A 25,599-nucleotide genomic window follows, 5' to 3' on the forward strand; every position below is an offset into this window, starting at 1 on the left:
TCTTTCTTTCTTTCTTTCTTTCTTTCTTTCTTTCTTTCTTTCTTTCTTTCTTTCTTTTTCTTTTCTTTCTTCTTTCTTTCTTTCTTTCTTTCTTCTTTCTTTCTTTCTTTCTTTCTTTTCTTTCTTTTCTTTCTTTCTTCTTTTCTTTCTTTTTTCTTTCTTTCTTTCTTTCTTTCTCTCTCTTTCTCCCTCCCTTCTCCCTCCCTCCCTCCCTCCTCCCTCCCTCCCTCCCTCCTCCCTCCCTCCCCCTTCCTTCCTTCCTTCCTTCCTTCCTTCCTTCCTTCCTTCCTTCCTTCCTTCCTTCCTTCCTTTTCTGCACACTGGAGGTCCTCAGGGCTCACTCCTGGCTCTGTGGTAAGAGACCTCCCTGGCAGGGCTCAGAGGACCATATGTGATGCAAGGGACAGAAGTTGGCTCAGTCAAGTATGAAACAATCACTTTATCTGCTTTACTATCTCTCTGGCCTCCCTCATCATTGGTAAATCCTTTTACCAGTCCAAATAATTAGAATCTATAACTTTCTTACTTTTATAAAGTGTGGCCAAAGCACAGACATTAAGTGATTTACCCCAGAGCCCAGAACTAGTAAGTTATGGGACCAGTACCTGAGTTCTGTGTTTTCAACAAAGATTTATTCAGAACTTATTGTGTACCAGGCTCTTGCTTTGGGTGAACAGGCAAGCTATGCCTATGCTAATGTTCTAGAAATAGTCAGTCAAGACTATTTTTATGCAGAGAATTAGAATCAATTGTGATGAACCACTGGATGATCAGTTTAACTTGAAAAGCCAGGGAAGGCTTCTTGGAGGAGGGAGCGTGTAAGCTATATTCTGAAGGACAAGGTATGGAACTCCTCAATGGGGTGGGAGTTTAGGGAGAAAATGACTGTAAGCAGTTCGTTTGTCACCCAGTCTAGGCATGGCTGCTGAAAGGGAGAAGAGAGGGGGATGGGACTTTCCCTTTACAGAACCTCACAGGCAGCCCTTTTCCTTTGCTCAGGCTCAGTCCAGACTCCAGGGCCTCGGGGAATGAGAGGGCCCATGGGTCCTTTCCACCTTGTGCTAGGAGCCATTTACATACGAAGGGGGAGATTCAGAGCATCCCAGTCTGTTGCCTTGCTGCCTGCACTATGACCTCCTCCTGGAAATTGCCCAGCGAGGATGGGGTGGGAGCCCCCCACGGAGGGCTGGAGGGCTCGCCCTGGATCTGGCTCGTCCTATCTCTCCTGCTGGCAGGACCAGGCCTGTGCAGCTGCCTCTGGGCTTGGCGCCAACGCCTCTCATTGGAAAACAGCGGGACTGATTGCAGTGATGTTTTGCAAAGGAAACAAGGGAGAGAGTGTGGGCCGAGATTAGAGCTCAGGGTTTCAGGCCCAGGCAGTTCCAGGAGCGAAGGCTCTAACTCCACCTCGGAGTGTTTCCAGGAAACCCCAGGGTATGGATCTGCAGTGCCAGATGTTTGAGTCAAAGGAAACCCCCCACCCCCACCCCCGCGCCCTCAGAACCAATGCGAACAGAAGGGCAAGTTAATCCTGCAGGTAGGTGGGGATGAGAGAGAGACAGACACGCAGGAACACTAAAGGCACCGAGGCTATTGCTAGCAGGCACTTGCGTATCTGGGTGGTTCCGGATGAATTCCACGTGTCGCATGTATTATTTCTTCTCATTGCTAGCTCACTTTTCCTTCCCTTCTGCCTGATTTATGGGCTCAACCCTCTGAACTGCAAGGCACTAGTTACGAAGAGGCCAGTAGTAGCTGGCGAGGAGAGTTCACAGCTACCCACACAGGGACTGTTTCATATATTATTGCAAGGACAAGGCCACTTTAGTTCTCTAGGTGCTGATCTAGAATTCTGTGCTCTGGAACAGGGGAAAAGAACAGGATATGTTGTGTACATATTCCACAAGAGAAAGAAAGTGCTTTGTGGTAAAGAACAAATACCCAGAGGAAAGACAGGCAACACGTGGGCGTGGAGAAAAGATGAAAATCTAGAAACCATAATTATCTACCTTGGATATTTTAGAAGCAGGTTCAGAAAATTATATTTACCAGTCCCAGGATGAGCTTGGATTTTCTTTTATCTCCAGCCATAATGTGTTCTGACAAAAATCCACATTACAGTCCGCACCAGGCCCAAATCTTCATTGGGATGGTCAGTCTCCATGTTTTTGATGATGTGGAAGGTCAGAGAGTCCATTATGGTGCCAATCAGTGGTTCTGTGTACATTTGTGCCAGTTGTGCTCTCACAAAGATGTTTGCCAAAGGAATACATAGGGAAATAAAAATCCAGCCAGCACCATTGGCAAAGCCATTTACCTGGATGTAGAACTATTGGCAAGCCATAGACAGGACTATCAATACCCAATAATGATAAAAACAAAACATAACAACAACAACACCTGTTTCTAATTATAGAAAGATGTGGACTTGTGGGTTCTTCACATTGAGGAAGGACATATCTTCCTTCTCTGCAATCTGGTTCCTTTAGACAAAAAAATTAAAGTGCTTCCCAAACATCTTCTGGAAACTTCATATGAACAATATGTAGGACAGGGGGGTCAAAAGTAAAACAACTTTGAAATTGCATGGTTAATCAGAGAGGAATGTCTTAGGAGTTCTCAGAGCATTTAACATGTGCATTAAGAGTTTCCCAAAGGAGGAGCAGTTAGCAGGATTTCCCAAATATATGTGGCCTCAGAAAGCATCTTGGAGGATTAATGTTCTGTGGCCACTGATAACACTGTAAAATTACTGGTGCTTCATTTCTTAGATTTCCATTTGGGAATACATGGATCTGGGGTTTTGTCATTTTTCTGTTTTATCAAATGGAGCTTTGGCTCAAACGTCCACCAACTTGCCTCGGTGTCTTAGTTGAGTCACAGGATTCTTAGTGAAGACTCAAGCACCGGTGAAGCTGCACAAAAGCTTTTGGATGTGGGGGGCAGCTGTGAGTAGATGTTTGGGGTTTTATTTATCTATCTATCTATCTATCTATCTATCTATCTATCTATCTATCTATCTATCTATCTATCTATCTATCTATGGATTTTGAGCCATACCTAGCAGTGCTCAGGGGTTACTCCTGGCTCTGCACCCAGAAATTGCTCCTCACAGGCTTGGAGGACCATATAGGCTGCCAGGAATTGAACCCAGGTCTATCCTGGTTTGGCTGTGTGCAAAGCAAACACCCTACTGCTATACTATAGCACTGACTCCTATGTTTGGGGTTTTAAACATCACTCTCCTACTTACCCTCCAGCATCCTTCAAGCATCCAAAGCTAAAACACTCCCATGGAAGGTAAGAATTTTAGGTTCTATTATTTAAGAAACATATTAAGAAGGGGCAATAGAATAAGAGTCTCATTTTGAAATACCAACACTTTTAAGTTTAGGCAATAAGGGGCCATTCAAACAATATCTTTGACTCACACCTTCTGGTTCTTGAGAAATGTTGGTATTCCACTAACTAACTAAACAAATACACACATATCAGGATGTTTCTGTACTTCTTTCCCAGAGCCCTCACTAGACGCACTGTAAGAGTGAAAGAAGTTTATAGAGGACTGAGGAGTTTCCAACTGGACCCATAAAGCACAAGCTCTGCTCCAGTATAGTTGTTTCAGGACCAGTGTAAGTTCAGCACAGAGTGGAATGTGCCATCACCATGTTATAGGTTCAGTTCTTGTGCCTGGAAAGCTGACAGAGAGCAGATTTTTTAAGAGCTCTGAGGGTCAGAAAGCGAAGTTAAGCCTTTAGCTCACCTACATGTTTAGGTCATGTGGGTCATTTTTTATAAATTAAAAAAAAAGCTTGTGTGTTATTTTATTTTTCTCATTCAGCTCCATGATTCATGCCACCTGCAAAAATCCTGACCCAGAAAATTAGCAAACATTGAGCAACTATCAGGTTTTTTTTCCAGTGGAAATATTGGTTCTGGCTTGTTATATATAAATCTGGAAGTATTCAAAAAAATTTAAAGGGCATCACAGGATCAGGATAATCAGAGCACAGCCGTGAAAGATATTTCTGCCTTTGTGCTTAGAGGAGGGAAGATTTCTTGCACTGATTGGAAAAGAAGATGAATTCAAATGCAAATCCTCTTGTCTACACGTAGGATTAGAGAAGGTGTACATTATAACGGTTTGAATACCCATTTAAATTTGGCTGTATTTGTCTTCCCAGATTTTTCACTCATATCTATCCTCTCTGTGTTTGCCAGTCAGATAATGGAGAACTTGGAGAGCTTTAAAAGCAATTTCCCTTTCTGTCATCTGAACTAGCCCCCCTGGAAGCAGTTTTAGTGATTTATAAGCAGAATGATGGTGAATATTGGTTGACCCAGATAATTCTGGTTAATGCTTTTTGATGAATTAATGATTGTTAATTATTCATAGCTTCGACCTTCATTGTCCTGTGTGCCCCATTTGAAGGATAAATTACATGGTCTCCTACTCTGGAGTGAGAGAAGTGGGCATGTAGAGGTGCCACCACTAATAAATCTGACTGTAAGTGGATACTTACCAGAGTAATAAAAGACTAGAAGTAGTATGTAAGAGTGAAATTAGGGAACATTACTGAAAACTCCTATGCAGACCACCCAGTGGAATGCTACACATTTCAGAGAAGCACGCAGAAGTGAAGTGAGCAGATTTTAGAGAGAGGATTGGAAGAGCAAGCAGTGGTGATTGTGCAGCTATGGCAACATAAGAGGCTGCATCATAGCCAACCTTGTGTTCAAGTTTCTCACAGTTCATCTATTTTGTTGTTTATCCATCATTGACACAAAGGCACAAGGGGCATAAAGCAGCTGTCATTGCCAGGCATTCTTATCTGCTGCTCCTGATTTGTGCTTCAGTCATCTGCAGACTTCCACATAACATGAAGGCAGATCAGAAACTGAACAGAGCTATTTGAAATCATCTGTGCTTGAATAACAGCTCCATTAATTCTAGTTTGACTGGCCTCTGCCTTGAGGTCATTAAGCCAGGAATCAGTGCATTGTCTCACAAGCTCTTTCCTCCCACCTTTCTTCTTCCTTCCTTCTTTCCTCCTACCTTCTTTCTTCCTTACTTCATTTCTTCTTTCCTTCTTTCTTTCCTTCCTTCCTTTCTCCCTCCCTGTTTACCTACCTACCTAGCTTCCTTTCTTCTTCTTTCCTTCCTTCCCTCACCCTGTTTCTTCCCATCTCAAAACAAGTCTATTTATTTTTTGTGTTTTAAGCAATACAGCCCTTTATTTATTTATTTATTTATTTATTTATTTATTTATTTATTTATTTATTTATTTTTGGGTTTTGGGGGGAGGGCACACCGGATGGCACTCAGGAGTTATTTTTGGCTCTGCAGTCAGAAATCACTCCTGGGGGCCAGAGAGATAGCACTGTGGTAGGGCATTTACCTTGCATGTGGCCAACATAGGACAGACCCGGGTTTGATACCCAACATCCCATATGGTCCCCCGAGCCTGCCAGGAGCAATTTCTGAGTGCAGAGCCAGAAGTAACCCCTGAGCGCCTCCGGGTGTGACAGAAGAAGAAGAAGAAGAAGAAGAAGAGGAGGAGGAGGAGGAGGAGGGGGAGGAGGAAGAGAAGAAGAAGAAGATGAAGAAGAAGAAGAAAAAGAAGAAGAAGAAAGAGAAGAAGAAGAAGAAGAAGAAGAAGAAGAAGGAAGAAGAAGAAGAACAGAAGAAGAAGAAGAAGAAGAAGAAGAAGAAGAAGAAGAAGAAGAAGAAGAAGAAGAAGAAAAGAAGAAGAAGAAGAAGGAAGAAGAAGGAAGAAGAAGAAAAGAAGAAGAAGAAGAAGAGGAGGAGGAGGAGGAGAAGAAGAAGAAGAAGAAGAAGAAGGAGGAGGAGGAGGAGGAGGAGGAGGAAGAAGAAGAAGAAAAAAAAGAAAAAATCACTCCTGGAAGGCTCAGGAGAACATATAGGATGGCAGGGATCAGATTGAATCCAGGTCCTTTCTGGGTCAGCTGCATGCAAGGCAAATGTCCTACCGCTGGGCTATCACTCCAGCCCTCAATACAAATTTAAAGATACAAACAATGCAAAGTTAAAAGAAAAGAAAGAAGACAAAAGGTTCTTGGAATGCCACTTTTTTTTTTAATTGGTTTTTTGGTTTTTGGGTCACACTGGGCAACGCTCAGGGGTTACTTCAGAAATCGCTCCTGGCAGGCTCAGGGGACCATATGGAATGCCGGGATTTGAACCACCATCTTTCTGTTTGTAAGGCAAACGCCCCACCTCCATGCTATCTCTCCGGCCCAGAATGCCACCTTTTAATTCCTTTACTATTTGCTACCTTCATCATTTAAAAACTATAACACATATATGCGTATATACTTTTATTACTGGAGCCAATTATTACTGGATACAATTAAGACTTATTCCCTACTATGTAAAATGAGAAATTTATAACATCCTGAATGTCTTTTACTGCCTGCCTCCTTCATAGTTTTGGTAAGTAATATTATTTTAACATGATCAAGATTTACATAGTCTCTCATATAATTGTAACTGAGCTTTTTTTTTTTTGGCCTGGTAGGTTGATTCTAAAACCTGGAAAGCATTAAATAGCATTTATGGCAACACAGTTACATAACTATTATTCCTAGTAGAACCCATCAGCCTGAACTGCGGAGAAGGAAAGTTTGCCCATTGCCATAAGCAGTTCACATTAAATAGAGAATTTCTTTCATTGTAATAATTGATCATTTCTCTTTTTTAATTTGAAATCTGAAGTGATTTTTTTAAATATAGGTTTTGCTTATTTTTTCCTTGAAGTTCTAATTACCCTTTCTTATTTTTCTTGTTGACTAAAAAGTATGTCTTGAAATGCTTCTGGGTTCTAATCATAGAGAAGAGTCTCTGGTTCTTGAAGATTTTCATAGCGTCCTCTTACTGCTTGGTTCATTTGTGATTAATTTTGCTTTCCAAAAATGCTTGAATTTATGCATTCTTAATTTAAACTTTAAATGTTCTTTTTATTGTGTTCCATGGAGTTCTTTTCCAGAAACCAATCATTATTCTTTCTTAAATTCCCTTACAGTTTAGCTAATTATGAGAAAAAGTATGAAGAGTAATTTTCTGCATCACACAATTTCTGAAAATGTCCTGATTTTATCTTCTTATGTGAATTTGGTCTTCTTACAAGATCCCAAAGTATAATATATTAAACTATGTTCCCCCACTAGACAGAAACTACATAACATCTTTACTAGAAAATATAATAAGGAGAGGTATAAACTCTAATAGAGTTTGACAAACCGTTATCTATTTATTGGAGAAGTGTATTGGCATGTGTAGGTATTGGCAATACTTGGTGGTATTGGCAATTGCTCCTGATGGTTTTGGGGGAACTATGTGGTGTCAGGAATCAAATCCAGGCCACCTTCATGCAAAACCTGCACTCTAATCTGTTGTGCTCTCTCTGGTCTTGACAAACAATTAGAAAGAATTCAAGAGAACTCTAAAGAACACAGAAGAATAACATATAAAAAAGTGTCACCTTTATCAATGTTATGTTTTATAACTTATCTATATTTACTCAATGAGTCCAATTTCTATTTTGGGGGCTATCCCCAGCAGTGCTCAAGGTTTACTCCTGACTCAGTGTTCAGGAAGCATTCCTGGTGGGCTTGGAACCAAATGTAGTGCCAGGGGATTAAACATGGTTTGGTTGTGTGCAAGGCTAGTATCCTACTCACTGTACTATTGCTGTGCCCCCTACCTCAATTTAATTTATTTTATTTTATTATTGAGGTGTGTGTGTGTGTGTGTGTGTGTGTGTGTGTACACATGCATGTGTTTTCTAATGGGTTCAACAAGTCTGTGTATTTTGGTATTTTCATCTGATATTGATTTTTCTTCTTTCAGTTTTCTATCCTGAATAAAGGGTTGGTTTCTTCAGTAAAGGAGGCTTATGCTAGCATAGGAAAGCTTTCCCAAAGGAATGTTTCTTTGATGGAGATGGCCACCTAGAGTTTGCGTTGGTATGTGAGATATGGCAGAAGCCAGTCTACTTGTCCCCCAGTTTGCAATGGGATGCAGATAGAATCATCAGAGGGGAAGAGCAAATGGTGTCCATTCTAACCATTAGTGGGAGATGAGACTTACATGCCAACTGCCTTTTTCTGAAATCATAAGTTCCAAGCTTAAACTTCCTTTATATTCAATGTCCATGATCAATTTGTGAATTTAACTGGTCACCTGCTTGTGAAAACTTGTGTATCCTAATATGATCTAATTGACTGCTAAAATGTTCAGTTTAATATTGTTAGAAATATATGAGTTAATGAAAGTATACACATAGGATAATAGCCTTAAAAGTCTGTCATCGAGTGTTGGACTTTTTTATGCTTTACTTTTCATTCAGTTAAAAAACGGTGTTGTTGAGGCTTGGGGATGACTTTATGGGAATAAATCTCCCCCTTTTTTATGTTTTTGAGCCAGTGCTCATCGGTTACTCCAGGCTCTGCACTCCATAATTACATAATTACTCCGTGTAAGCTCAGGGGACCCAGGTCAGTCACCCTACCGGCAGTGTTATTGCTCCAGCCCTAGGGAGCTTGAGTTTTGATGCTGCCTGCATTTGTTGATCACGGCCCAAGGAGCTCTGTTATTTGAGACTCTTAGCACCACACAATGTGTGATAGGTCATTGTGGAGTCCCTACAACCATAATGTGTGATCACCAGTGCACCTGAAACTAGAGATGAGTAGCACCGTGGCCAGTATTTCTGCCCCTAACCACTGTTTTAACGAGGCTGTGTGAGTGCCACAGCTGGGATGTGACCCACAATGTGCACTCCCATCAAGCATGCATGTAACCCCTGGGCTGCAACATTAATGACAAAGGGAAGGGGACAGGGAGAAATGGCTTTTTGTTCTTTTGCTTTCTAATTCACAAGAGCTCAGGTTGGTCAGCCTATATGCTGCAAATAGTTTTCCATGTTACTATTTGACTTTGATCATATTCTAGTTCCTTTACCTAGCATAATGTCCTATTATTTTATTTAGACAAATGTAGCAATTCTTCTGTCATGGAACTGGGATTTTCATAGTTACCATGTCATAGTTAAAAGGCCTTTTTAACCTCATCATAAATTCCAGGAGGATTTGAGGAGGGGTAAGTGTACATGCTTTCTTCTAGTCATTTTTCATTTCTTTCATTTAATGCTTTATCCATTTGGGATGGAAGTAATGGGTAAAAATATAGTTATTTTCCTTCAGATGATTGGTCCTATGTTTCAACATCATTTAATTATGAATATATTGTAAATCCATACATTAGAAATTTCTAACTAAAAACAAAGGAAATGCACCTCAATCATGATTTAAACACCTACATGTATTTATTTGGTTCTATGTTTACATTTCATTTTTCTTAAAAAATATTTTTGGTGGGGCTGGAGTGATGGCGCAGTGGAAGGGCGTTTGCCTTGCACGTGGCTGACCCAGGATGGACCATGGTTTGTTCCCGGAGTCACATGTAGTCCCCCAAGCCAGAAGGATTTCTTTTTATTTTTCTTTCTGTTTTTGGGCCACACCCGGTGACGCTCAGGGGTTACTCCTGGCTATGGGCTCAGAAGTCACTCCTGGCTTGGGGAACCATATAGGACACCGGGGGATAGAAGCACAGTCCGTCCTAGGCTAGCGCTGGCAAGGCAGACGACACCTTACCTTTAACACCACCGCACCAGCTCAGGAGGATTTCTGAGTGCATAGCTAGGAGTAATCCCTGAGCATCACTGGGTGTGGCCCAGAAGTCCAAAAAAGAAAAATATTTTTGATTATCTTATGGTGCTTAGGACTTACTCCTAGTTTTATGTGCAGAGGTGAATGCAACATCAAAAGTAGATCAGACTGAGATTGGTCTTCTGCAAGGCAAGCACCTTAGTCTCTCTTTTTACCATCTCTCCGGACAGTCCCTCCTTTTTCATTTCTTCTTCCTAACTCAATATTTTCCCCATAATTTTTGCTCTTTGTATGATGATCCACAGAGTTGTTTTTTTTTTCTTGGTGCTGCTCAGGGGTTACTCCTGGCTCTGCACTTAGAAGTCACCCCTGGCAGGCTCCAGGGACCATATGGGATGCCGGGAATCAAATTGGGGTCTGTTCCAGGTTGGCTGCATACGAGGCAAATGCCCTACCACTGTACTATCACTCAGGCCCATAACATAACTTTTTTAATAAGAAAATACCTTTGTTTTTGGGAACTGTTAGAACTGCTCTAGGAGCAGTACTGGGTGGGGGAGGGGATGAAAGAAAAAAAAAATAGAACGGTTCAGGAGTGACTCCTGCCTCACAGGCCACTCCTAGGAGTGATCTGGAGACCAAATGGTGCCAAGAACTGAGCCACTTCCCTGGCCCATAAGAAAGTTTTGTAGCTCACAGCACTAGCTCAGACTCTAGACAAGACTACAGGATTAATTGAGCAGGTTGGCAGTGACCTTGACCATCTCAGTTTTCTCTGTGCATTATCTTATCTCTGGAGATCCCTGCTCCCAGATCCAGATCTAGATTCTATTCTCTTGGTGGCTTATGGCATCTTGTAGTAGTGAGCCTACATTTGCTTTTGGTAGAGTGTTGCAAATCAGCCCTTGATGGGGCTGACTGATGGAGGGATGGAGGATGAGATCTTTCTCCTCCAGCTTGGAGCACACGTCTGTCACGCTATTCAGCCAGCGGTGCTGGGGTGAATACGCTATTCAGCCAGCGGTGCTGGGGTGAATGCGGCGGGTATAAAGCTAACAAGCAGTCAGGCTTTAGAAGATATCAGCTTTATTTGGTGGACATGGCTGAAGCCAAAAGCTCCAAATCAGCCCTCGAAAAAAGCCCAGATTTGTATTTGTCTTAGTAGAAAGACCATGTAATTTATTCTTCATACTGGGATGCATTGAGACATATTTGAGATTAGACAAGCTGCTATGGATATGCACTTAGACAACAGATTTAAACCAGAATCCATCTCCTTGAAAAGGACTGACTTAGTTGTTGGTTTCTTTCTTATGTACAGTTTTTGACCTTTGTGATTTTTATCCATTGTCATGGCCTGGTATCAATTGCATTCCACAAGTTAATGATTCTTTAATTTGTCTCCATCTCGTGCCTGATGCATATTTTTAACACAATGTGAAAAATCTCATCCACATGCCCCACAGTCACTTAAAGCCAGGTTGATCCAGCTTCCCATCATGATCTGTTCCCCTTGCTTTTTCTCTCAGTCATTAATGATCTGTCCTTAGATGTTCCAGATGTCTGGAACTCATCCTTGGTTGTTTTCTAGCATCTTCAAATCCTTCATTTCTATCACAGAGTAGAGTAACCTCTGAATCCAATCCCAAGTCTTATTGCCGCTGTCTCATCTTTCGTAAGAGCCTCATTATCTCTCCATTACAGAAGCTTCCTTTCTGGTCTTGCTGCCTATTAGCTCCTTACTTCAGTCTAGGTTTCTAGTCTCCTACTGAGTGAAAACATAAAACTGATCTTGTTTATATACTTAAAGATTTGTGCTTTTTCCACCTGCTCAGACCCCATATAGTGTGCAAGCACAAGGCGCTTGGTTCTGTTCTTAATTTTCTCATTATTCCTAATAAAAATGATGCAAAATCATTCCATTTTACAAATACACCCTTCCCCTTCCTGAGCTCTGACTGTATCCACCTAGCTCACAGAGAGACTCTCCCATCTGAAATTCCACCTGGAATGCAGCCAAGGCACCTGCTTATGATGATAATAATTATTATAGATTGTAATAATAAATTCAAATTATGTTGGGACAATAAATGGAAATTCTTAATAGTGGGAGTCATAGGGATGGACCTTCTTCATCTTGATATGATAGACTCTTTATTGTCATTTCTCCTTTATTCTTCTTAACAGCTTATCAAGGTCTTTCTCTACTTATTTTTCTGTTAAGGAAGCTAAGGTTAAACAAGGTTGAATAATGTTTAAGGAGCAAGGGGCCAGAGAGATAGCATGGAGGTAAGGCGTTTGCCTTTCATGCAGGAGGTCATTGGTTCGAATCCCGGCGCCCCATATGGTCCCCTGTGCCTGCCAGGAGCAATTTCTGAGCCTGGAGCCAGGAATAACCCCTGAGCACTGCCAGGTGTGACCCAAAAACCAAAAAAAAAAAAATGTTTAAGGAGCAATACCTAATTGGTGAAATTAGAAACATCTCTAGATGGGGCCAAAAAAAATTGTACATGGATAAGGAAGGAACTTGTCAGGCATACAGCCTACCCAGTTCAATCCCCAGCAGAGCATATGGCCCTTTGAACTCTTTCAGGAGTGATCCCTAAGTACAAAGGCAGGAGTAAGCTCTATGCATGGAAAAATGTGGCCACAAACAAACAAACAAACAACCCAAAAAGATAATAGTAATAAAAAATAGAGCCAGATGTATATGACTTCATTATTGATAATTTCCCCCTTATATTTGCAGGAGAAGGAACAACTAGTGGAACTCAAGGCTTACTTACCACTCCTGGTGGTGCATAGGACTGAACCTCAGTTGACCTTGTATAAAATAAGTGCTTTAAGCCTTGTACTATTTCTCTGGTCCCTCATCTATTTTCAAGTTTATTTGGAGGAAAATTTTCTAAGTCTCATGATTTCAGAGATTACATCTCTCATCAGCATCCTTGATCTCACTTTTTCTCTGCCTTCCTTATTCTTTGTGTAGGCTACACCAGGAAATGGTTTATGACTCCCAAGTTGTCCCTACTGCCTGGAGAATATGGAAACGTTTCTTGCTTCTGCCATCTAAGTTAGAAGAACTCATCTAGAAGGAAGGGAGAGTCAGACAAAATGATCAGGATTCTTGTTTTCTTCCCCAGAGCAGATGCCTTTAATAGGGACCTCTTGGAGACAGATGCTGCTTTGTTTGCTATTCAACAGAGGCTCTGAGAGAGCCATGGTGGGAACTGAGGTCAAGAGAAAAGGACTCCCAGGAGGTTCTTAATTAAAAGGCATTTGGGGACACAAGGATTCAGGCTACATACTCAGAGATGGCCTACAAGGTCTGTGGGCAGAGCAGAGTCAGTCATAATCCTATATAAATTTCATCACAAAAATAAATGCATGTGGGGCTGGAGAGATAGCACAACGGTGTTTGCCTTGCAAGCAGACGATCCAGGACCTAAGTTGTTTGGTTCGAATCCCGGCGTCCCATATGGTCCCCCGTGCCTGCCAGGAGCTATATCTGAGCAGATAGCCAGGAGTAACTCCTGAGCGCCACCGGGTGTGGGCCCTCCCCCCCCCCCCAAAAAAAAAGCACGTGAATCATTCTGAGTGCAGAAATTTTAAGAGAAAATAAAAGAAAAAGGAAGAGAAGACAGGAGAAAAATCTACAAGGACAAGCAGATATGTGAAAACTATTTTATCTAATGAGGTCATTTAGTCATTGGCAAAAGTTTAATAAGCTCTTATGCTAGCTGGCCATATTATTATTTCATTTATTTCTGAACATAAGTGACTTCAGCTACCATTAGCATCTAAATGGGTGTGTTTCTATGGGGGTTTAATTTAATTCAATTCATTCCAAACAAATAAAGTTGTTGCACGGCTGCAAATGTGGCAGCACAGTCCAGAAATTCAAAGTGCCTTTAATGATACTGTGGCTTTTGTGGAGTGTGGTTTTGGCAGCCAGGTCTCCTGGGAACACGAGACGGCAGGGAGGTACCTGCACTCACTTCAAAAAAATGTTCTTGTGATGTAAACCTGAATATCAGCCAACCTGGAATTTGATCAGGTTGGCATCTCTGCAGAGAATGATAAAGGAATGGTGAAGAAGGGCATGATTATGAATGATGAGTGCAGCAGAGGTGGCTTTGCCAGGGCAGGCTTGGCCCTCCCTCTCCTCCTGAGATTGCCAGCTAGCTTTCAGTAGTGAAGCCAGTGTGTACCCACGATTTTTCATGATTTGGTTTATATCTTCTCTGAGAACAGGCTGAGTCTATGGTTGCTTCACAGTTTTGCTTTCATTCTTCTGGATGCTCTTCGAATTGCTGGTGGTCCTTCCAGAAATAAGGTTGTGAACAGGTGGGGATGAGGAAGTACATAGAGGAACCAAAGTTTATATTGGTTGACAGAGACACCTACCCAACCTGTACCATCACTGCAGACATTGTAAGTTGTGACAAAAAGAAACGTTAGAAGTTACTCAGTTAGGGGCCAGAGTGATAGCGCATTTGCCTTGCACAGGGCTGGCCCAGGATGGACCTCGGCTTGATCTCTGGAGTACCATATGATCCCCCAACCAAGGAGCAATTTCTGAGTGCAGAGCCAGGAGTAATCCCTGAGTGTCACGGGGTGTGGCCCAAAAATCAAAACTAACAAACAAAAACCCGTTATCAGTGAGTAACCTTTTACACTGGGGAGGTTGAACCAAGAGCAGGAGGCTTTTGCCCAAAGTCAGACCTGGAACCAATTCCAGACTCTGTGTTCAAGGTCTCTTTCTTTTTCTGCTCTTTCACTCTTAAAAGAATGTGAAGTACTATGAAACTTAATCTTTTACAGTTATATGTGAATTAAAAGTGAGAAAAAATTGGGGGAAAGATGAAACACAAATCTTAGACAAGAAAAGGAAAAGGTGTGACTGAGCGTGATATTTGAAATAACAATCCATAAAGTAAAAACGACCTATTTGGAATGTGGCATCTCCAACTAAAAATAAAAATGTATTTGCTAAGTGTTGGCAAGTTTGGTTCACAGTAGTTAGCCAGTTGTTAGTTGAGTTGTTTCCAATAGATCTTTAAGGCAAGTAATAGTGTCCCCAGTTCTTAAAGGGGTGAGTCTTAAAAACACCTCATAACACCCCCCAAGATGCCAGAGATAGGCTGGCCATGGCTGGGGTGATTGGCTGACTGTTTCAGAAGATAGAGACTCTTCAGTCTGGAAGGGATGACGGGAAGACGCACCAATCTCTTGGCTTGCTGCATGGGTCATTCTTTTCCACGAGGTATTATTCTTGTCGGAACCAGGCAGGTGTAGGATGGTGGATTAGAAGTCTGTGAAGAGATGCTACGGGTAAGGCTGAGCCTACATGAGATCTAAAACCTGCTCAGAACTGGTTACAGCAGCTCGAGATGACTGAGAAGCAAGAGGATTTGGAGTTGTGCATAAAAACAAAACATTCTATACATTAGTATTCAAATCTTATTATTTATACTAGAAAATTCAGTCTGGCAGTTTCTTCTCTTCTTCTCATTGTCTTTATCCTTCTCCTCTTCTTCTCTCTTTTTCTTCTACTTCTTTCTTTATGAAATATGGACCCTCAGAGACTGTGATTATTCCACTCAGGCCTGGGAACAGGCAATCATGATTGTTCTCAGTAGCCCCATGTCATCTTTCGACAATCACAATTGCCATGGAGGTTTGGGCTACATAACAACCACTGTTCTTATGTAACCTTGTTTACAGTTTAGTAAATGGGCATGCCTCACAAGGCAAAAATAGTCAACACCCTTTATGACAGCAATGATAACAGTTATCAAAATTTATTTGAACTCAAGTTCTAAGTGTGTTAAAATATGGTGTTCAGAAAAATTCAATGAGGTAAATAGGTAGAAAATGTCTCCAGAAAAGAAAAGGAGTAACTGTGTGGAAAAGTCCCCAAAACACTTATGTGTCCCAAGTTTCTCCCAAAGCAAATGTACAGAATAAATAGCCCAACTGCTGGTTGGGTAGCATTGTTTGAACCAAACTGAAAAAAATTTCAGAGACAAACACTGAAGAATTTTTAATAGCTGTATCTTACAATAGCATCCCAGATAGACTTAATCCAGAATGGCTAGTAGATACGAAGTTAAATGAATATCAAAGGAAATATTCCAATAAATAGATGGAGACAGTTTGTTTAAAACTATGACAATTCCTGCATGCTCACCTGCCATTTAATGGTCAACCAGAGCTGCCTGCATGTCTGAACTTCCTCATTTGACACCTTTCTTCTTACTCAGAACTTCTTCAGTTGAAAGCAAGAGGCAACTCAAAATCCTCTTCTCAGCTTTCATGGGACCTGTAATCTCAGCCTTTGTCCTGATTGATTTTGTTGAAGAACCCAAGAGAAGCAGGTGGCTTCACATATCTGCCTTTGTTCCTCTGAAAGGCTGTGATTGAAACAAATAGCATATCTAGTTTTAAATGCAGGATTACCTTTCCTACCTTCACTCTAAAGCCTTTGAGAAGGTTCTTTTTTTCTTTTTTTTTTTTTTTTTTGAAGCAACTCAGGGGTGACAGCTGTACTTAGATTTGTGTTTAGAATACATTCGTGTCAGTTCCTCAAGTAAAAAGTGCACTTACTTTCAAGAAGAGTGTATTTTGTTCTCCTTTATTTTATTTTGCATTTAAAATGCCATAGTGGTAATTGGGGGGCTACTTAGGGTTGTATAGGGACCATGTGGTACTAGGAACCTAGGCAAATCATGTGCTCAGTCCTTTGAGCTTTCTCTCCAGTCCTAGAATTTACCTAGTTGTGGTGTTTTTTTTTTTGTTTGTTTTTTTTTGGTGGGGCAAGGGAGAGGGAACATTCAACTGTGCTCGGGGTTTACTCATGGTTCTGTACTGAGGGAATCACTCCTGAGAGGACTTGGGGGGTCACATGTCTCCCAAGGATAAAATCCAGGCCAGCTGTGTGCAAAAGCCAGCTTCTTCCCTCCTGTGCTATGTTTTTGACTGTTTCTCTTAGTTGCTGTCTGGTGTGAATGTTCACCGATTTCAGACCCAGATAAACTCTTGTTTATTTGTATTTCACCCAACTGAGTTGTACTTTGAGGACCCAGGCTTTTGTCTCCCATAATCTGGACTTTTGTCTCTTGACTTCTTGCTTCACCTCATCCTCCCTGGCTTTTTAATTCTCTGATTAAACTATTCTTAGAGAGTTTCCTATAGAGAAGGAAGGAAATGAAATGCTCCAAACTTGAATTTTGGTATTGGATGTGAAGAAGAGAATAGAGGTTCCATCTCAGAAAAAGAAGAACTGGGGGATGAGTATCCTGAAAATTTAGGGATCACCCTAGTCCTTTTTCCTTATAGGAGTTTGAGAATCTATATATTAAGCTCAGTGGCAACTCCAAGGTCATTGATCTTATTGTGGTGACTTAAAATCTTCCCCGGTGGAAGTACGTATACATGCGTGTTCATGCAGGCCTTTTTGAAGTTTTCTGTTAAGCCTCTACCAGGAGCCACGTGTTCCTGAAATGCCTGTATAGTGGTGCTTTCATCATAGATTTTATATCAAGGCTCTTTATATAAAGGGAAAGGAAAATAGGATGCTGATTCAAATGGTTCTGTCTGGAACTTTCTGCCAGAGTCCAGCGTGCCTTATATTTCTTCGTCCATTTTTTGCTCAAAATTACCTTGCTACAGGAGGCCTTTAAAATCTCTACCTTTGCTCTTCTTATCTTCCTATTATGAACTTCACTTGTCCCTTTTTATTTCCAAGACACCATGCACGCTATATATTTCTCACATGTACCCTGTGCCTTCCTTACCTTTTGGAATGTTAGCTCCTCCAACTCAGAAATCATTCTCTGTTCAATATCTATCCCAAGTCCCCGCACATTTCTGATACATACTAGTGACTGAATAAATATTAAGTGAATCAGATGAATGAACAATAAGGTTCCTAAGTGAAGTGGAAGGAGGTATATGAAAACAATAATACTCTGGCTTTTAGAGCCAACTATCTAAAAGTCTCCTCTAGGCAGGCTCCAGAGTATGTAACTACAATTAGGAGCTGTTGCCTAAGGGATGAGAGTGGAGATAGCTCTTTCCTTCAGCCATAACCATGAGCATGTTTTGAACCTAGACAAGTTTCTCAAGACTGCTTCTTACCTGCAGCCAAGGCAGTAGTGACGATTTATACTACCAAGTATGGCTCCAAGCAGCTCACCCATATGCCAATCCTAGGTGTCTGAGTTACCTGTCTCATCTGATCCCTGATCTCCTCGACAGTGTTTCTCTCGTTTCCTCCCACCTCATGATTGACATCATTTTGTATGAGCTGTCTTCTAGGCTCTATAGTAAAAATTAAATAAAGGACATCCCAGTCAAGTGAAGAAGCTGCTGAAAAGGACAGATTTCACAGCCATCCAGGTCCTTGCCCTCTTGCCAGGCTCAGGCAGGAGGTGCTGCTCTCTGGTATGTTTTCATGATGTTATCAGCCCAAGGAGAGAACAACAATCTATGCACTTAAAGCCTTCATTTTGTTTTATTTGGGGCCACACCTTGTGGTGCTTGGATTTTACTCTTGCCTCTGCATTCAGTCTTGTGGACTCAGAGAAACATACTGGGTGCCAGAATTGAACCATTGTCAGCCATATCAAGGCAAGTGTCCAACCCACTGAAATATCACTCTGCCCTGGACATAAAGACATTTTGGGACAGGTATTTCCCTTACTTTTGGAAAAAAGGAATAGGACAATGAAATTCTTTTGCTTGTTCATAAGGGGTATTGAATAGCAAGTCCAATTTACAAGTCATAAACTAATAAAGTATTTTGTTTTATTTAATGGAGTTTTAAAAAGCTCAAGTGGAATAATACACATAAAAGCTGTACATTTGGAAGTACAAAGCATCTTGTCAAAATAAAAGGCATTTCTATTGAGTAAAGTAAATTTCTATTAAAAATAAAGAAGCTCATGTTGGGATCCAAGTGATAGTACAATGAATAGGGTGCTTGCTTGCACGCAGCTGACATGAGTTCTATTCCCAGCATCCTATATAGTCTCCCAGCACTGCCAAGAGTAAGCCCTGAGTCCTGCTGAGTGTGGTCCAAAAATCGAAAGAAGAAAAATAGCCAGATTATCTTAACTCTGATTTATTTTTTTCCTCCCAGGAATTGCATTTAAAAAGGAAGGAGGGAAGGGAATCAAACGATGATGTGGAAAGAAAAGAATAAAAGCGAACAATAAATAGAATTGGCTGCCCCAAACTGAATTTGATCATGTTAGTGTACTACATTAATGTATTACCTTATTAAAATGGGATCGGAATTGCCCCCTAGACATGGCTTATGGCATGGCTATGCCATAAAAAAGCAATTTGTTCTCTGGAAATAAAATGTTACTCTTTAAAGTCAGGAAAAAACTGTAACTAACTGGTGTCTGGAAAACGAGATCTATCTCACATGGAAGGAACCTATTGACTGCCATCTGTGCTTAAAGATAAAAAGTAGTAGTTATTGAGTTGAATGCATTTATGAAATATCCATGGCACTTCCTAGTTATAGTATGGTTATATAGAGAAAACTATGAAATAAGTTTAAAGAAACATCAACACCTACCTCTGTACCCACTTATGCATCTACTTATCTACCTACCCACTTATGTGTCTGTCTTTCTGTCCATCCATTCTTTTTATTATTATTTTTTTTTTTTTTGTTTTTGGGCACAACCAATGGTGTTCAGGGCTTACTTCTGGCTCTGCATTCAGAAATTACTCCTGTTAGGCTTAAAGAACCACGTGGGATACCAAAGATAGAATCTGGATCAGCCATGTGCAAGGCAACCACCATACTCACTGTGTTTTCACTCTGGCCCCCATCTATTCCTTTTAAACTGTTAACAGGAGGCATCAGACTTTTATGTGTAAATTTTACAGTTGCTACTTAATAGGTCTATCATAGGACCATGTTGCTTAACTCTTCACAAGTCTTCTTGTTAGGAAATTGGAATAATATTAATTCCCAATTCATAGGGTGGATGAGACTGATTAATAATGTAAAGCTCTCAAATGAAGGGAGTTTCTGAAGATAATAAAATTATGTAAGTTAAGTGTTATTCTTTAAACCAATGTTTCTAGAAATCATGTTGTATATTGGTACACTTTTCTTTGCCACTAAATATTTGGTGCCAATGAAGGCTTGTGGGTGACTTATGTAAAGTAGAAAGAAGAAAGGTTGCAGCTCCAAGAAGGGAATCTGCCATTTCTCTCTCCTATCTCTGCCACCCAAGGAAGTGGTCGGGGAGATCTAGGATTGTGGCCTTACACTGGCAAGGACATCAAAGTCAGGTCTAGATCCCAGGTCCTTGCCCAAGTCTTCTGTGTCTGTTGCCTTCGCTCACAGAAAAGAATTTCAGGAGGAGATCAGCGTGTTTTATTTGGAGAAACTGAAAGAGAGGAAAAAGCATCAGAGTAGTAAATGAGCACTCAAGAGAGAGCATGGTTGTGTACTGGGGCTCTCTCCAAAGGTAGAGAAAGAACCCCAGTACATAACCCAGCATGAAAGTTGAAATCTCAAGAGGGAAGATGTGCGAATGTGCTTGGGCATTGTGTACTCTGGCAACACTTGGATGTCCCTCCTTTGTTCTAAGCTGGCTGCTATAGGGCTTCTCTCACCCTGCTTCATGTGGGACTTTCTATTCAGCTAATTGTCCTGTTGCTAAGGTGATTGCCATGGGAAGGGCTGAGGGGTAGTTGATCTTCTCTGATATTCCTTTGGCTGGAGCTTCTCTTGATAAGAGGCTCAGACTTCTCTGGGCCTGTAGTGGTGCCATGTGAAACTCCTATTAATGATGAAGTCAACTCCTCCAAAGCCTGTCTCTGCATGGGGGTGTGTTCCTTCCCTACCTGCCTGCCTGCTTCATATTCATCTACATCTTCAGTGGTTACGTGGATATCCTATGGTGCATAAATAGAACTGGTTGTCAAATTATTACCTGCATTGTTATTACTTCAGGACTTCTTTTTGTTTGCTTATTTTGGGCCCACACATGGTTAGTGTTCAGGGCTTACTCCCGAATGCTCAGGAATTACTTCTGGTGTTCAGGAGGCCATATGGGGCTACTGGATGACAAAACAAGAGCCTTACCCATTATATTATTTCTCTGTCTTCATACCTAGAAGGCTTCTGAAACAAAAAAATCACTGAATTTCTCACAATTTCTGAGTGAGTAGACCTGAGGCTTTTTCTAAGACTTTGGATTTAATCAAGTTCCCAGGTACTCTTGGTGCTACCAGTTGCAGCCTTTATAAAAGCACCATACTTGTATATTTAATAATTTAGTAGTTTTATCAGTCACAGGCTATAAGGGTGACTTTGTTTTTCAAATAAATAAAGTAAAAAATTTGGATAATACCTGCTAAACCTGTCAGATACTACCTAAGCATCATTTGTTATTTTTGGTAACTGCAGAGAGGACCAATTCTTGCAAAGCTCAGACCAGTTTCATGCAGGTGTATCGACGATAGACCCAGAGTTTCTTTATTGGTGCTTTAGCTCAGGAATCTTCATGGATCCTTGAGGTTCTCAGGTTAGACAATTTCAGGTGATTAGTTCTCCCTACCTTATCTTAATTTTAAGTTAATATTCTTATTATCATACAGTGATTTACTAGGTTGTTCATAATATAGTCAGACCAGGCATTGAATGTTCAAATACTAATACAACCACCAATGTGAACTTTCCATCATCAGTGTTCCTGAATTTCCAACCATAACCATAGCCTTCCTCCTTGAGGTAAATTTGAAATACTTGTTATAGCTCTCAATAGTGTTACCAAAGTCAGTGTTTAAGGATTTACTGGGTAGTTGTCAGTGCTAATTGAGTCTTTTGTGCTATGGTTTAGGTTCACTGAACTTAGTAGATTTCCATGTTCCATGTAACTTTCCCATTAGAATTCCTGTGATAATATTGGAGACAACTCTTTAGCATGCATTACACTCTCCGCCATCAGTCTATCAAGAACCACATTTCCCAGCCAAGAGTCTTTGAGCCTACTTTTTGAGGAGTCTGGGTCAGCTCATCCTTTCTTTGCTTTGGACTTTCCTCTTGTGATTAGAGGAAGAAGGACTGAAAGATTTCTGAAGTGAGAGATGGGTCAAGTTTGAAAGATTCACCAATTCTCTAAAATTGTCTGCAGAATTGGTGTGTGCAAAATTATTTTCTGGGAGAGTCCCAGATTCTGCAGGATTGCGGAGTGTAGGTCTGGAAGCAAAAGCCAACAAAGGAAATAACCCACGCAAGATTGAAGAGAATAAAACTGATCCAGGAAATTTCTACCAAGAGCTTTCCACTCACTAACAAAAGACACCAGCAGGCAGAAAGACTGATTGTGGAAATGGAAACCTTAGGCAGCTTCTCCTTTAGACCCGAGGTCTTCTCTGGAAAGAGAAGGGCCAGTCCTTTGAGTGGAGAACAGTTGGGGGAAGGGACCCATCCGTGGGTCCTTCCAGTTCATGAGTGCCAAGCGCCAGTAAAGAAGAATTCTGAATACAATGAAAACCGGTTCCTCCAATACTAGGCAGATTACCTAAGTAAATAGGATAGAGAGAAGGAAGAAGACAGGGAAGAAAAACCCTGCTTCTTCCCTTTGGTGATGAACCCTGAGGTGGTGAGCTAGAGATGGGGCTAGGCTAAAAGCTGCTTCTAGCATTGGCTCTAAGCATTATGCACTGTTCGGAGAGCTGGTGCTGTCCATTTGCATCAGAACCCTCCCATCTATACAACGGGCGACTGGTTTTCCTGAAATGTCAAAGGTGTTGGCATTAGTGGTTTCTAAAGAACAGCCCAAAGAAAATACTTCTATCTCTTCTGGCTCATAGCTTGATGCTGGATTTCTAGATACTAGAAATTTCTAGATTTCTCAAAAAAGTACCCTGAAGAAGACCCAGCATATGTGTATGTCAGTAGTAGAGGAACTCAGTTCCCGAGGGACAATATCCAGTACTCAGCACCTAAAGTATCATAATATAATAAAAATAATATTAATTTTAATGGGATGTGTATGTGTGCTAAAGAGGATATTGTATCTTTAGAGCAAGTTTCAAGAGTGAAAAAAAATCCATGATAAGACTTGAAAAATGATGCTTTTTAATAACCAAAAGACCTGAGACTGATCTTGTTGGATATTAGTATAAGAGTGTTGATCACATTCACATACAGTTAGCCCAAGTAAACTCACTCTTAAAAATTCATTAAAATAGATTTTCTTTATTTTCAGTTTGACAGACTATAGGTTTTATCATAGTCCTGAAATTAGAAACAAGGTTTTAATTAACTACTAAGATTTGATACACTGTTTTATCAGTTGATTTGTAAAGTATTTTTTTTGGTGAGAGCCCTAGGGAGTGAAAGAAAAATTCTCAAAGTTTGCAAAGTGAATTGTTCTTAAGGCCAAATTTTCCCATCAGTCCTTTTTATATTCAGAGGTCTAGACTTATCAGACTTCTGCAAGTCATAAGACTATTTATAAAAGAAAACTTGTTTTTTTTTTTTGGTTTTTGGGCCACACCCGGCATTGCTCAGGGGTTACTCCTGGCTGTCTGCTCAGAAATAGCTCCTGGCAGGCACGGGGGACCATATGGGACACCGGGATTCGAACCAACCACCTTTGGTCCTGGATCGGCTGCTTGCAAGGCAAACACCGCTGTGCTATCTCTCCGGGCCCAAGAAAACTTGTTTTAAGGGTGACTTGCATTGTTGGATATCCTTTCACCCCTTTTATGAATGAAATGTAAAGCCTGACAAAATGGTGTAATGTGGGGGCAAATTTTACATTTAGAGAATATGTAGGAATCTCTAGTTAAATGTTTGTAAAGCAAAACAGAATGCTCTAAGCTCATCTGTGTGTACCTGCATCCAACTGTGATGAGATTATGGGGAGTTTAGTGGAGACCATTTGTTGTGTTGAACGCAGATCAAACTAATTAAGGTTGATGACAACAAGAAAATAAGGGAATGGGGTGGCCTCTGGAAAAACAAAGGGAAATCCTGGAGAATTGTTGATTGTACTTGGGCTGTCTGAGGACTATGGCAAAGAATCCCAGGCCAAGGATGTCATCGAAGAATGCTTCAAATACAAGTAATGTGTAAGTAAAATATTTGATACTTATTGGGAAAAAGCCAAAGATTAAAATTTTTTAATTTTACAATGACACCAGTTATTTGACTACTGTCTCCAGTTTAAGTGACAGGCTTTTTAACCTCAAGTGTCTGTTGACCTCAATTTTTTCACATCTTCTGTTAAAGGTATGGGACTCTGATTAGGTTTGTGTGTCATGGTATGTGTTTGCATGTTAGCACTTTTAATTAATTTTTTAAATTGATTTAAGCACTGTGGTTATCAAATTGTTCATGGTTGGGTTTCAGTCATACAATGTCCACTATCCAGTAGTGTTTCCTTCCCACCCCCGCCCCACCCCATCTGGCTCTAGTGAAGGCATCTCTCACTCTCTCTCTCTCCCCCCACCCCTTGATTTTGTAGCTTGCACTATTGTTATTTTCTTCACTTTCAGCACCAAGTTCTTTACCAGAGCAATCACTTCCAACTGTCTTTGTCCTAGTAGACCCTTCTCTACTTGAGCTACACTCACCACTCTTTGTGGTGAGCTTTCTACTCTGGGCTTTTGTCTCTATTGTCTCTGGGTATTATTACCATGTTATCTTTTTCCCCCCTTATATCCCATAAATGAGTGAGATTATTCTATATCTTTTCCTTTCCCTCAGGCTCATTTCACACAGAATAATGGTCTCTGGGTTGAGCACTTATCACTGCTGGGAAAACACTTTTGTTTTGGTTAATAGCTGAATGCTATCTTACAATTTCACCCTTTTTGTTCAAAACAAAAAAACTGAGCAAGGCCATGAAAGTCTTGTTCTACTATTCTCTGCTAGAGATAGGAATCATAGATCAGAACTTATAAAGGTGATTGTTATTTTGCACAGGCACAGGAAAAGTTGGCTTTAAAAGTAACATAAGTTAAATTGTATAGATCATTCTTAAAACAATCATTCTTTTCCACATCTTTGTCTTAGATATATCACAAAATTTTTTCATAGACTTCTCTAAACATAAATATTAGAACCTTTCTGCAGATATACTTAATTTGAAAATTCTTTTGTTTTTTTTGTTTGTTTGTTTTTGGGCCACACCCGGCTATGCTCAGGGGTTACTCCTGGTTGTCTGCTCAGAAATAGCTCCTGGCAGGCACGGGGAACCATATGGGACGCCGGGATTCAAACCAACCACCTTTGGTCCTGGATCAGCTGCTTGCAAGGCAAACGCTGCTGTGCTATCTCTCCGGGCCCTAATTTGAGAATTCTTAAATACTCATACTGAACACTGGAATATGAGTCTATCATATCCGAGTTCCTTTTTCATAATCTTCTCTAAACAAAATCAAAAGAACATTTCTGCACATATATGAGTTTGCAAAAACACTTTTATTATGAGCACTGTAATAAGAGTCTATTCAAGTATTCAAGTTCCTTTTCCATCAACTTCTTTTATTTTAAATAATATCTTTATTTAAACACCGTGATTCCATCAACTTCTGTGGAGAAAAACATTAGAACATTTTTTGCAGACAGAATTTGAGAATAATTGCTAGTTAATATACACAATCAAGTATTGCAGCAATTAGGAAGCATTCCCACTTGGATAGTTGAGAACCATTAAAAATCTAACAACATTATGCATTTCCCCAGAACTGTGCAAACTAATATTAAACCACTAAAGTTGGGTACATAATTATCTGTTTGCAGTGGAGCATAGAACAAAACGAGTAGCTATTAAGATCCATACAGGTAGAACACACAGTTTAACCAGCAATATAGTGACTGATGCAAATAAGATCTAGAGATTAACCTAGAAGAAAGTT

At 40.6% G+C, this 25,599-nt stretch overlaps 1 non-coding gene across 1 annotated transcript; it reads left to right on the plus strand.

The window, feature by feature from the left end:
• The first annotated feature begins 23,397 nt into the window (after nucleotides 1-23,397).
• LOC126004988 (small nucleolar RNA SNORD101) lies at nucleotides 23,398-23,469 on the plus strand. The gene has a single exon (XR_007494176.1). It is a non-coding gene; the product is annotated as a small nucleolar RNA SNORD101 (small nucleolar RNA).
• The last annotated feature ends 2,130 nt before the right edge of the window (nucleotides 23,470-25,599 follow it).

Source organism: Suncus etruscus, chromosome 3 (genome assembly GCF_024139225.1).
Source record: "Suncus etruscus isolate mSunEtr1 chromosome 3, mSunEtr1.pri.cur, whole genome shotgun sequence".
NCBI classification, from domain to species: domain Eukaryota; kingdom Metazoa; phylum Chordata; class Mammalia; order Eulipotyphla; family Soricidae; genus Suncus; species Suncus etruscus.